Genomic DNA, 12,027 nt, shown 5'->3' with positions numbered 1-12,027 from the left:
ATTGGATTTTCAGAGAGACCAAGGTTAAGTGGTATCTTAAGGAATAAATGTGCAGTATTTCCACCAGAAAACATTGTCTGAGGAATAGGCTGTGTCCCCGAAACGGTATATATTTGTCTGCTTGAACATGAAGTAAACTTCAGCAAATATTTGCAACTATACCTGTGTGTCTCCATCTTTTTTGTTGTTACACTATATACTGTATATGCTTTTGCTTGGAATATAGGGGCATTGATGGGCTTGTCTGCACCAGGATCAAATCTGATAAAAAAATGAATACGCAATTGGTGTGCGTCTTTTTACCTGTATATTGCTAACTTGATATAGTTTGTATTGAAATCCTTTAAGGAAGTGTGGGTTGGGATTTAATACATACTCTGCATAGTCATTAGCATATCTCCCAGGTGTGGGAGTACCCCTGGTGTGCTCCTTTTTCACTAAAAACATGTCTCCCTAATTTATTTGTAGGGATGTTTGAGGGTGTGTGTATATATATATATATATATATATATATATATATATATATATATATCAACTGTAAATATTACTGTATGTTCATTTGCATGTCTTAGACAGGTCTGCAAACCTGTCTCTCCCCATTGTCACCCAGCATACAGCGCTTCCACTGCAGCAAGGGATTCTGGGAAATGACATGCAAATGAGCACTCAGTGCCACCTTTTGTCTCAAGCTCGTATTACACAAGCCAATCCTCAAGCCAATGCATGCTGTTTTAAACACAGCTTTTAGACAGAGGCTGGGATGAGATGCAAAGCCATTAGACCCACTCACATACATGTTTCAACCTTGATGGGTATCATCAGTGTGAGGCTGGTCTTACACACAAACATATATATATATATATATATATATATATATATATATATATATATATATATATATATATATATATATATACACACATATACACATACACAGTGTTTGACAAACCTATACATTTGCAAGCCCTGGGTGAGTGGATTTAACATCGTGACGAGCTCCTATTGGCCCAAGCAGCACACGTTTGGTACTAGGTGGCGAGTAGATTTTTTTGTTCGGCGAGTAGATTTTTTGATGATTTGTTGACCACTGCACATACATATATATATATATATATATATATATATATATATATATATATATATATACATACACACATATACACAAATATATTTATTGGCATCTGTATTTTTATCATATGTTTTTGAGATAATATTCCAATCCTCTATTGTAAATAATAAATCCAAAAATTAAATAGAGTTAGCAACACTATTAAATGTAATCGAAAAGGTAACATTAGCCTTATTTATGAAATCCATGTAATCTTCCAGTACTTCACCTTTCCAGATGATAGCATATCATCTATAAAGCAGCTGTAACATACTATATTCATAAGGAATGGATTATTCATCCATATTTATTGATCTTCCCATCATCCCATAAAAATATTGACATAATACGTGGCAAAGTTTGCACCCATGACAGTTCCCTTAATCTGGAGAAAATAATTTTCCAAAATTAAGACATAATTAGAATTAAAGTGATGCATTACACAATTAAGTCTTGATGTGTATGTGATACAATATGTTCTTTATTTAATATATATGTAACGCTGTTTCCCCTACCTCTGCTACCTCTGGGAGATTCCAACATTACAGGTGTGTGGTGCATACCTGCTGGCTCACAGTTGATCTGAGTCTCCGCCGATCTTGTTGGGGAAAACAGGACTGGTTTCTGGGGTACATTATAGTTGCTTATCACTGAGTATACAGCGCCTCCATCTGCCACAGGCTCCAGATGTATGGAGGCACTCTCCTACGGTAGAAACCGTAACGGAAAACCGAAACGGTTACCTGTCCCCACAGAAAGATTACACTCTGGGCAGGAGGTACAGTAGAGGCAGCGATTATTCTAACAAAAACCAGTGGCAATTCCCCAAAAGACCCAGGTACATTCTGAATACTTTTCCTTAAACTAGCCCCAGCATTTTTGCATTGATTAAGGGCTTATCAGATTAACAGCGGGGGTCCCCTGGCAGTCCCATTCAAACTGAATTGGAATGCCAGGGATCCCTGCTGTGTTAATCCTATGTGTCGTTAGTCAATGCAGAAATGCCTTAAACGTGCCTCAAACTAGCCCAGAACATACCCAGAACATACCCAGCACATACCCTGAATGTAACCCGGCTAGTTTAAGGCAAATGTTAGAATAAGCGTTGCCTCTACTGTATATTCAACTGGATCCAGTTTATTGTCCTTCTGTACACACACAGTAACAAGTGGGCCTCTGCCCAATGCAGTTCACTGTTGTTCTCCAATGCTCAGATGGTCCCTGGACCTACATTATGGGCCAAGGACTCCCACAGCAGTCCCTACTCTTCCTTGGCCCTCTAGCAGAGCCAGGGGAAAGGTAATCATTCACTCCCCCCCTATTGGGAGAGGACCAGGGTATGCCAGTGCACAGCAATCCTGTGTGTTACCTGTTGAGATACACTGTCTAAATTTGGTATTGCAACCCCTTAAGTACAGTAGGGGGAAGGTACTAGGTCTGAACCCAGGATTGGGCAGAACACAAACCTAGTCCCACCTCCTTCCTTGTCACTCAAGGGAGCTGCCTGTGTGGGGAAAACCCATAATTGATCCTGATACTGCCTGCTCTTACCAGTGCTTGCAAGTCAGGGAGGGCGGACTAGTAGCCAAACCAGACATGGCTACATATATTTTACAGCATTAATTCCGTATTGGTGCTCAATGCTTGTGTACAGTGATCAGGGTCGCCGACAGGAGGGGAGAGCTAGTACAGGTGTTCCGGGCCCGATGGCTGCGGGGGCCCTGCAGCCGGACAAAGTAGTTGCTGCCGGGTCCGGCTCTTCCTCAGCTGTGGTCCTCTCTCTCTCTGTTCCACGTTGAGCCACTCTGTCCCTCTCCAATGTCAGCGTGCGATGGGAGTAAGTTTGGCTCAACTTGCTCGGCTCAACGCACACCAGCATCAGAAGCCCAGCGAAGGACAGACAGTGAGGGAGGCCCACTTCTGGGGGAGAGCCGCGGCCTGGCGGAAGCTACAGGACCATCAGTTGGGCCCCCCACAGCCACCGGGCCCGGCGTGAGACCATCCCCAGGGTAAGTCTGTATTTTAATATGTATTGAGGGGAGGGTGTATTTTTATATGCATTGGGGTGGTGGTGTATTTTTAGATGCATGGTGGGAGGTATTTTTAGATGTATTGGGGGGTATAGTTTTGTATATGTATTTTGGGGGTTTATATGTATTTGGGGGATGATATGTATTTGGGGTTGTGTTTTTTTGAAGATGTATCTGGGGTGGTTTTTAAAAAAAAATGTATTTGGTGTGTGGTTGGGTTTGTATGTATTTGGGGTAGGCTTTTTTTGTATTTGGGGCGTTGGGGTTTTTGGTATGCAAACATACTCAGACAGCTGTTTCAACCTGTTTGGTCTCTTCCGTGTGAGCTTGGTTGCTGACTATTTAATGTGAAGCTGGTACGTGGATATAAAGAGACATTAAAAAAGTTTTAGTGGGTAAAATAAGTTACAAAAACTCTCCACCGTACAGTAAGTAAATATATCAGTTGTGGTGGATTCACATGTCTCAGACAGGTCTCCAACCCTGTATTTCCCCATTATCGCTTAGCAAACAGTGCTTCCACTGCAGCCAAGGATTCTGGGTAATGACATACACATGAGCACAATGTGTCACTCTTTACTTTCCATCCATCTACGATTGTAGAAATACTTATCATTACTTACATACACTAAAGATAAGACAAACTCTTCAAATACAAACGTAAGCAGCAGTGCAGTACTGTTCTCAAGCTCTACCCTTCAAATAAATCAGTCCCAGTAGACTAGAGGCTGGATTTAAACAAACAATTCTCCTTTTGTAGGAAGTTGCTAATCCTCTGGCTATATTCTAGGATTCTTTTATTAGCTTAGCTGTGTACACCATATCATTTCCTTGGGTAGTTCACCCTTGAATTTCTGGTTACATGTCCGAGCCCTCCAGAACAGACCGTTGTGTGTTCCCGCCCCTCCCCCCCCCGCCTCTAGATTTTATGTTTGTTTATCTATGCTGGTTACTAAAATCTTATTGTTTAGACCGAAATTGATAGTTTTTTGGTATGTAGTTTACATAATTATGCTTGGCGGTGAATTACTGTATACAGATGCAGCGGCTGTTATTCGAACAAATCTCAAAATGGAATTTCGAGATATGCCCGTGATCCTCACTAGATTTTCTGCGGCAGACATAAAGGCCCATCATATTAACACAGCAGGGGTCCCTGCATTGTGAGTCCTACTGGGGTCTGCCTTTCTGGAAAGACGTGCAGTAGGAGATAGGTTGAATATGTCACTCTAACTGCATGGCTCTCACAGGCGATGTGGGGGGGTTTAAAATTCTAACATTACAGTAATGTAGAAGAGGGTCTCCTGAGCCCATGGGAACCCCCCAAGGGCCCCCAAGGGCCCCCATACCCCAGTGGGAACCACCCGAGGGTCCTCAGAAAATTGTGGGGATGACCCGGGGACCCCCAGACACCTGCGGGGACCACCCGTGGACCCCATTGGGGCCCGCGTGGACCAACAGGGACCACCTGGGGTGCACTGTGGGGCCTATGGACACCGTCAGGACCACCGCTGACCTGTGGTATTAATCCTGTGTGTGAAATAATAAATCATGTTTTTTTTGGGAGGACACGGAGTGGGTGGGGTATTGGTGCTTACTAAATATTTTTACATTTAAACTGTATTCCTAGTGTTGATGAGCAGGGGGTTTCCGGAGCAGAACCGTGTTGGTTTCATGTCCGGGGACCCCCTGCTTCCCGAGTTACAAGCCCAGGTATGGTGTGCCGGTATCTCCTATGCTTTGTTTACATCCCACGTGGATTTTAATATGGCGGGAATACCGGCAACCCATACCGGGGCCTGTAACTCGGGAAGTAGGGGATCCAAAAGGCTGAAATAAACTTTGTTCAACTCCGGAGACCCCCTGCTACATTACTGTAATGTTTAGAATTTTAATAAAACCCCTGCGATCGCCTGTGAGAGGAGAGCAGTTAGAGTGGCTGATTCAGCCTATCTCTCACTGCGCTTCTATGACAGGCGGGCAGACCCACGTAGGACTCACACAGCAAGGACCCCTTCTGTGTTACTCCGATGGGCCATTATGTCTGCAACTGACCATCGCGTGGCGTAATGCAAGATGTACCCAGGTAAATGTTCGAATAACGGCCGCTGCATCTGTAGGTCTAAAGGTAATATTAATGTATGCCCCACATTGATTTGAGCAGGTGACAATTTTTATGATTTTTTTATAGCACTATTAATAGCATATTGCAATTCAGGAAAATGCCCATTTTGTTTTTTCACTATATAGATTTCAAGCATATATTTTTCAAACTCATGTTTGTTCGCTCTGTCAATTTCTTTGGGGTGATAAGCAGTAGTATGTTTCTGCATAACCATCCATGTTTTTGCAACCTTGCCTAGTAGATTGTAGACAAACGGCAAGCCTGAGTTTGAAAGCAACTACTTTAGTGCACGCCAACTATGGTCCTGTGTCTGAGACAAAGTACAAGTGAACCCCAACATCGAGACTGCTCATTTACCAGAATGGCTGCAGAGATCCTACTCATTTATTTCATATAGTAATTTTCTCCCATTGGGACACAAATATATCACACGGTACACCATATAATTGTAGATGCATACTGCTTGCCCCCACAAGCTTGCCAATAAAGTGACTTGCCCAAGGTCACAAGAAGCTGACAGTGGGAGTTGAACCAGGCTCCCCTACTTCAAAGTCAGTGTTATTTTTTAAAAGTGAATGCCTTTACTCACAGAGCCACTCAATCTGTCTACACCAATCATATCCAATGGATGTGTAACCACATTTTGTGGCATTGTTCCTTGTACTTTTCTGTTCTTTTGTTTAGTAGCTTGACATCCAAAACATTCCTCGACAAATGAGTGACTGTTGTGGACATCTAAGGCCAATAGGTTACTGCTATAATTATATTCAAGGTTTTAAACTTGTCCAAATGACCTGCCATGGGATGGGTATGATAAGTTTCACACGCAGCTTTTCTTAGTTTTTCTGGTACAAGTATTTGATATAATGTCCCTTTTTGAGTTTTTTTGTAATTTTTACTTTATATACTTTGTCCTGTAGTCATTTCTATTTGTTTCATTCACTGTTCACTGGAGAACCAGCAGATTCCATATTGCCTACCAGATAATGATACTTTTATCAGAATGGATAATTTTCTGCTCTTTCCATGTGTTTGCTTCAGAATAAAGAACACAATTCTCTAGATCAACATTCTCTGCCCAAGAGAAATATAAGTTTATAGCTCATCTGAGCACAAAATTAGGCATTAGGCATAGCATTTAACTTGGCTGATCTACTGTATCTACTGTACACGTAATGTTTAATTTTATTTATAGAGCACCAAAAGGGAAAATAAAGTAAGTAAAGTTTACTGGTGTATGATTCGTAATTACCATAAAATGTTGGTCCTCTATGCATTCTCTCCACTGCTCTATAGCCCACTCAACTGCAAGTAACTATTTTTAGTGGTAGAGTATTTCTTCTATGCAAATGTCAGTGCTCTACTGGCATCGGCAAGAACAAGCTCATGGTGTTGACTATTCTTTGTTATAATATAGCCCCAGACCTAGATCACTATCATCAGTGTATACCACTTTTGGCATTTCAGTTTTGGGGTTCTAGAATAATTTTAGTTGTTCAAACATGGGTTGACACTTTTTTGTCCAATGCCACACCACATTATTCTTTTGAAGGCTTTTCAAGGTTAAGTAAGTGAACTGAAGTTAGGCACATACATGTGATACCAGCCACCAGGTCCTTGGAAATCGCATAACTCCTTTTGATTAGTACGTCTACTCTAGGGTATTCTTGGATTGCAATCATTTTCCTTGTCCACACTGCCATTCCGTGTTGAGATACCACATGTCCTAGACTTGAACAGCACAAATTTAATTTATTAAAGTTTAATGTGACATTGGCAAAATTGAGTTAATCAATAACCCTTTACAGATCCTTATAATCCTGATCTAGACTTTATTAATGTATAATTATATCAGCAATTGGTACCTTGTAACTCTTTAAATTTGAAGTCCATTAATTTTATTTAAATGTGGCATGGGCATTTTTCCAACCAAAAGGCATCACAGTGAATTGTTTGTTCCCCCACATGTAACAAAAACAGTTTTTTCTTTGCTATTAGTATTTTCCCTCTTTGGCAATTGCCAGTAACCTGATTGCAAGTCAACTGTACTGTAAACCTTGCCCGCTTTCAGAGACTCCGGTATCCACACAAAACCTTTCATTACCATTTTTTTTTTAGTAAAACAATAACATTGCAGGTGAGGCCCAAGGTGAGGTAAAGGGCTTGTGTAATCCTTCTTGACTGACTCTAAAAGACTTTACAACAGATGGACTATATACATGTCTGTGTTTCATAACGTATCAGGGTGCTGGATCTGTGTAGGCTGGGTGTAGATATGTAGATGGAAAATTAAGGGAACACCAGGAACTTTTATAGTACAAACAAGAGCTTTATTGACAGCTGTTGATAGGGTTCTTTACATAGAAAATGTCCTGGTCACGTGATGCGCCCAAGAGTGGGTGGTTAGATCTACAGGGAGGGTTGTGTGAGAGGTTAGCACTTTCATTACATTAGCGGTTACCCCTCCCACTACCCACCCGAGAGGCCTAACTACCCACCCCAGGGCAACTACCCCCTTCACCCATCCCTTATACACTCAATAAGCCAGGTACTTTGGTTTAACTCCTTCATTACCTTAGCGACTAGCTACTAGCACAGTGGGAGTAATACAGAGAGAAGCCCATTCATTACCAGGGACCCCCGCTGTCTTAATCCTGATGGGCAATTCCCCCGTGCGCTGCACTTCGCTGTGATCACTCCACATTTGGTCCAGAGTTCGCCAGCACATGTGTGTGGCAGGGTGGAGATAAAGATGACTGCATCTGTATATACACAGGATATCTACACAAAAGAGAACATATCAAAACTGATAGGAAATTGCTAAGGATTTAGTAGACAATAATGTTAAAATATTCAGGCAAGCAGACAAAGGAGGAGATCTAGTAATACAAAACAGAGTTCAGTATTTGAGAGGCCACCAGACTCTTGTGGACTACTAAATTGTGTAAAAAGATCCTACCGCTACATATGTAAATTAAGGCTACTATTGATTGAAGGAAAAAGCAAAGGTATTAATACAGAGAATAAATATGAGTTTTTATTCACTGAACATCCTATCATCCCAGTTTTGCACCACTTACCAAAAATAAAAAAATACATTATCTTACCACCTGGTCATCCAATAATTTCATATATTGGTTCAGAAACAAACAGTCTCTCTGAATATATAGACCATTTTTTTCCAGCTGATGTTTTGGAAATTGTAATCTCACTTGAGAGAAACTATACACTTAGTAAAGGAAATCATAGTTAATGATCCAGTTAGTAAAGGAAATCATATGGGAATCAACATACATCTGGGTCATGTGCGATGTCCAAGCACTATATACATTTAGTTCCACATGAATTAGGCATGGAAGTAGTAAGATATTATCTGGGCCTTCATGGCCTCCTATCAGAAAAAAAAAGTTTAACTTAAAGGCAATGGAGAAAAATATTTTTAATTACAACTATGTGGTACCGCTATAGGCAAACAATTTGCCCTTGCATATGCTAATCTTTTTATGGGACACTGGGAGGATTTGCACATTTGGCAAATAATTTAATTTAGATGTCACATCAAGATTTAGAAATATTAATTCATGATATTGTATTTATTTGGGATGGTAGCCTGGAGACATTAAATATATTCCTAGAAAATTTGAATAATAATAATGATATGGGCCTTACATTTACTAGTACGATTAGCTGCTCACCTATAGAATTTCTGGATATACTGTATAACTCTTTCACTCCAGGGATGGTAACAAATACAAATATCTTTAGAAAAAAGTTGATTCTAATAGCTTATTAGATGCCAAGAGTGGCCATTATGATGGATGACAAATATACTATTTGGCCAATTTCAAAGGATTCAGAGAAATTGTAGGAAGATTTTTTTGAACAAGTAGTGGACTAAAGAAAAGATCTTTTGCTAAAAGCTATAGTGAATATCTAATTTCAGAATTATTTAATAGAGCTAACGTCCTAAATTGAGAAGGAAGTGGCTTAGTGAGTAAAGACTGACTGGCAATAGGTTTGACGCAGGGGAACCTGGTTCAATTCCCGGTGTCAGCTCCTTGTGACCATGGGCAAGTCACTTTATCTCCCTGTGCCTCAGGCACCAAAAACATAGATTGTAAGCTCCACAGGGCAAGGACCTGTACCTGCAAAATGTCTCTGTAAAGTGCTACATAAAACTAGCAAGAACATGCTATTATTATTATTAAATCACAGAAAACATTTTGAAACCTCATTCATTACTCAGTCATATCAAAAGAATCTTACAAAGATATTGGGGAATTTTAAGATGGGATTTTAGAAAATGTTTTACCAGACAATTCAAAAGTCATTTTTAGAAAAAATAAAAGTCTAGAGAATTTTTTAACCCAACTGTTGTAAGAGAGGAAAGAGAGCACTCCAATGTCATGGCTAACACAAAAAACATCCGGTTGTTTTAAATGTTTGAAACAAAGATGCATTACATGTTCTTATTTTGATAGAACGAATCATTCAGGTGTAGTATCATGTGTCACAGGAAAGACTCACCGCATTCAAAATTTATGAATTGCAACAGTACTTTTGTTGTATATGCATTAAAATGTCCTTGCAAGAAACAATATATAGGCAGGACAAAGAGAACATTGAAGATTCGCTTCCTTGAACATAAGAGAAACATTGAGAATGGAGTGGTGACACAAGGTATATCAAAGCATTTTTCAGAATTTCAAAACTGTAAACTAGAGTGACTAACGGCAAAAGAAATCGATTGAGCTAGTAAACCCCATAGTAAAGATTTTTTTTTTTTTTTTTTACAAACTGTGGTTTTGCGAAACATACTGGATAAACAAACTTTAGCACCATTTGGTTTAAATTTGGAATTGGATGTAGCTGCATTTATTTGAAAAACATGTTATGACCAGCTAATTACATATATTTACCACTACATGAATGTAAAATGATCACTATGTGAAATAATCAAATATATTGGTCTTTTTCCTCTCTAAAATTAGTTGTCCTTAAAAATGTATATCATTAAAAAGAAATTAGTTAATTGTAAAGACAACAGTTAGAATCGTTATAGATCAAATACAATTTTTAAATACTTTTTCTATTCAACCTTTTTAGTGTCTTTTTTTTATGATTCACTATTATTTCTTTTTTTATATTTGCATCCAGCCTTTTTCTTTGGGGTTTATCATGTGTAATTTCTTTGAGTTTAAATTCTAGACATGTATAAATAAACTATTTTAATAGAAGTTGTGGCAAACTGCTCCCTTTATGTAGCACTGCCACTTGCCCAGGCTCTTCCTGACACAGTCTTCAAGGGTTTGTTTTGTATAAAAGGGGGACAAACACGTATATACACAAGCGGCACTCAGCCCTCAACCTTTAGCGGTTTATTTCTCCATAAGTGACACTACACATTTTTAAACACCGTCACTTTAAGTAAAAACAAATTCATAAAATTAACATTTACTCCTGTCAGGAGTTTAACTCACATGCATATCCCTATCTGCATTTTTGGCTGGCTAAGCCAGTTACCAACTTAAAAATAACACACAGATAGAATAACATTGAGTCCCTAACTTTGAGTTGCGGACAACATCCCATTAGATCCTCAGATGCTGCAGAATGTGAAGGGGGCGTCCTCCCCAAACTGGATGAAGGAGCTGCTATACCCCCATCCTCCAAGCTCTAGGTGAGAGACTGAAAAATCAACCCTCTCTGCTCTAAATATCTGTTCTAGTAATTAGGAGAGCAGGTGAGGGAAACCAGCACCATTAATCTCTGGCCTGGAGTTTCTATCCAACAGTCTCAGCAAATGTAAACCTGTGGAATGGATAATTTTTCCTCTTTTTTCCACTTTCTGCCTTAAAATTAGACAGACCGCTGATTAATATTCTGGGACTATGTCACAAAGTATTTTATCTTACTGTTCTTATTAGGTATATATTCATTATTAATAGAAAAACATTTTAATGTAAATTAACATATTGTGACAAAAGCCACCCTGGCGTAGCGCTGACGTCTTTGCTCAAAACATCCAGGGGGAGCATATGGGGAGATAAGAGAACAATATATACATATAAGTGCAGACATTATGTATTAAGTGGATATATAAGCAATATCTTGGCTCGTATGACTGATCTACTCACAGGAGCAAGGTAATATTCAAAGCAGTTGGCAAATTAGGTTGCCACCCTTGAAGATATCTGTAAGCTGTACCCCCCTAGCGGTTCTCCGTCGGCAGTATGTATATAGAGAGAAGGAGTGAACTACATAGTGCGATCAGTATGAAAATGTTTATGTATGAAAAACACAATAAAAATGCGCACTTACAATTTGCACAAAGGTTAAAAGCATGTATCACTTAATGTGAATGGAGGATGTCCCGAAACAGCTCACCGCCTCCTACAGGTCAGTCTGCTGGCTTCCGCGGCTCTGTGTCCTGGACCGGAGCTTGCTTCTGCGCGCCCGTCTGCAAGGTGTGACGTCACTGCATACAGAGCTGGTTCTACGGATCCTCTCCAAGACCAAAATTGGTCCACTGGTAAACTCTACGCGTTTCGCCCAGCTACCAAACTGTTTCTCGGCTTCGTCAGGAGTGTGATCTGTGTTCTATTGGTGGCTTTTTATACATGTTATTCAATTAAAAAAGGGCTCAATTCATTCAATTAATCAATTAGCCTAGATTGCACTGGGGAGTCAATGTGAATACAATAAACCGGGGTACATATATAACATTAGGACATGGGGAAACAAACTTTAGCACCATTTGGTTT

The sequence above is a fragment of the Ascaphus truei genome, chromosome 2 (assembly GCF_040206685.1).
Source record: "Ascaphus truei isolate aAscTru1 chromosome 2, aAscTru1.hap1, whole genome shotgun sequence".
Taxonomy (NCBI): Eukaryota; Metazoa; Chordata; class Amphibia; order Anura; family Ascaphidae; genus Ascaphus; species Ascaphus truei.
The sequence above is the reverse complement of the archived record's forward strand: the minus strand, read 5'-3'. Positions refer to the sequence as shown.